This window comes from Eimeria acervulina, genomic scaffold (assembly GCF_000499425.1).
Source record: "Eimeria acervulina Houghton genomic scaffold, Eah_scaff1000, whole genome shotgun sequence".
Taxonomy (NCBI): domain Eukaryota; phylum Apicomplexa; class Conoidasida; order Eucoccidiorida; family Eimeriidae; genus Eimeria; species Eimeria acervulina.
In genome coordinates, this window is record NW_013550434.1 from 5,776 (window position 1) to 8,762 (window position 2,987).

Genomic DNA, 2,987 nt, shown 5'->3' on the forward strand with positions numbered 1-2,987 from the left:
GCTTTTCTTGCTGCTTCACGGGGAGGGCACCCGTACGCATGCAGCCGGCTAGAAGTGCACATGCCACCAGCATCAGTTGTAAGCTTTGCTGCTTCTTTGCTGCAGCACATCCCGATTGCTTCTTTAGACAGCAAAACTGTCAGGCGGACAGCCCACAGAAGACGCTCCTGCAGATGCTGAGGCAACACTTAGAGCAAACAACCATAGTTGGGAGCGGCAGGCACAACATGGCAGCGCCACCCCACCACACAAGCTGGCCTCAAATAGAACAGCGATTCGTCGTGAAGGCACTTTTCGGGGGAGCTTGGGCATCAGTAGTTCATCACAGAGCACCCATATACACCAAAATAATCAGTAACCCGCTGGTCAGCAACGAGGGACTTCGGGGGGAAACGAGTAGAACCCGTGGATATGATGGATACATGCACATCAACGAGAAGAAAAGCGCAGTATCTGTATCCGTAGCGAAGAAGGAAGGAAGCTCACTTGAAGCTGAGCAGGATAAAAGCCATATGGATATTGGAGATATGAATGCCTTCCTCAAAGCAGGTGGCAGAAGAGGAATGCCGCACTCAGAAGGCGAGATGGGCCTACGAACAGGCGCATATGCTGCCTGTTCAAAAACTAAGTTTGCCTAACTCGATGTTGCAGCATCATGAAAGAATCTGAAGAATTCGAAAAGAACTGGAAACTGAGCAGCAACCCCTGCCTGGGGCACTGCAGGTGTCTATGGAGGGTCTCTGTGAGGGGGAGAGGCAAAAAGGGCACCTCTCAGCTCTCCCAATAGCTTTTGCAGCGTATCCGACGAAATGATTGGAAGTAGTGGTCTAAATGTACACGGATGGTGAGAACTGAATGCATCGGGGGTGCGTCTCCAAAGTAAAATAACGAAATTCACGATATCCGTCATTATGGTCTTAGGATAAACACAGTTTAGGGAGGTTCAATTCTCTTGACGCAAGAAGAAGAGCTAAGGTGAGCGCAGCTGAGGGGACTGTTCTCATCTGTATTAAATAACTAGAAGTTTCTAGCGGGCGAGCCACCCTCTTGCTGCCTCATGCACCGCGTCGAACTCAGTCTGTGGGGAGAACCAAGCCTTTTCCCGAGACGCTGACGCCCGCTGCATTGAGGTGAGGAAATAGAGCAGCAAAGCGACCTAGGGATAAGTCATGAGAGCCATTATCATACTTATACACGACCCGTTGCTGACGAAGTATCAGGGGAGTAGTTGGCGCATTATTGCGTCAACTTCAACTCTCTTAACAGAATAAAGTTGAAGCAAAAGATGAATTACTTGACTGCTTGAAATTGTCCATCATCGATCCATCGTCTGACTCCGCTGATGCATATCCCAATGCATCACGATGACAGGCACAAGACTGCGTTCCACTCTAATTCTAGCAAGCTGGAATAAATTTGTATGCTATGTACGTTCTTTAATGCACCTGCCTCAATGCGCTGCGCCGCTGGGAAATCCCAGTATTCGTAGACCCAGTCAATGATGACCGGGTGTCTACACATGCTGACGAGGTGCTGGTGTTCAGAGAGCCTGTAGGGCCTGCGGCATGCGCTGCATATTCTACTTGGGAACCAGTGGCTCTTCAGCCTGAGAGGATAACCGCCATTTGCTTGTGGTGCCCGCTCTATCTGAACATTCGAAGGGGCGTCGAGAAATTCCTCCCTCTCGCGTTGTGCCACGACAACTTCAAGCGGGGAGCACCGGTATTCCAGCGAACCAACGTAGGAACCTAAAATAAAGTATTTTAGCAGAGATCGAAGGAGAATCCAATGGGGGCCTCATATGCCAGTTGGGGTCGTCTAGAGTACTCCCGACCCTGCATTCGAGATATCTTTCTCCATTACCGCGGATGCCAATGCTAGTCATGGCGGTAAGGGCGGTGCTTTAGCAAGCAAGCAAGCCGCTACCTTGAAAAAGCATCAAATACCATCGGTTAACAAGGACCATCTCTGTCGTGTTGGTCACATGGCTTCGGGAAAAGTGCAAGATACACCCGGTAGAAACAAGAAGACTTCATGGGGTTTAATGAGGACAATGAAGTGCCCACATTACTTATGAGACAGGCATTTCACCGTTCAGGCCGGTTGCTAATCGCTGATACACCCGATGAGACCCTTCTAGACTTCTATAACAAAATCGAAATCTAGAACGCTAGTTCTTTGGTGGCGGGGTCGGTTTACATAGGAAGACTTCACAGCCAAGTACCTCAGAGGTTTCGCCTATTTGGCTGCTGAGGCACGACGCCTACGCCCCAATTCCCAGGCAGAATGCAATTCTGCACATACACAGCAAAAATCTTTCCCTGAAAGTTATTGTTGCATTCTAAACCCAATCTAGAGAGGGAATCAAGAAACACTGATGCATTCAGCTGAGTATAAACTCTAGGTTGCTGCATGCGCGTCCACGGTGTGCGCTTCATTTGATAGTCATGGGCTGGCCTGAGAGACTCGTGCTGCCCATGTTATGGTCGATCTTAAGCTGAGCTATCAATTCGTTCCTTTCACCGTTCAGGCCGGTTGCTAATCGCTGATACACCCGATGAGACCCTTCTAGACTTCTATAACAAAATCGAAATCTAGAACGCTAGTTCTTTGGTGGCGGGGTCGGTTTACATAGGAAGACTTCACAGCCAAGTACCTCAGAGGTTTCGCCTATTTGGCTGCTGAGGCACGACGCCTACGCCCCAATTCCCAGGCAGAATGCAATTCTGCACATACACAGCAAAAATCTTTCCCTGAAAGTTATTGTTGCATTCTAAACCCAATCTAGAGAGGGAATCAAGAAACACTGATGCATTCAGCTGAGTATAAACTCTAGGTTGCTGCATGCGCGTCCACGGTGTGCGCTTCATTTGATAGTCATGGGCTGGCCTGAGAGACTCGTGCTGCCCATGTTATGGTCGATCTTAAGCTGAGCTATCAATTCGTTCCAGAAGGCGATTTGCACACCTGGGATCCGTGTTAGTAAT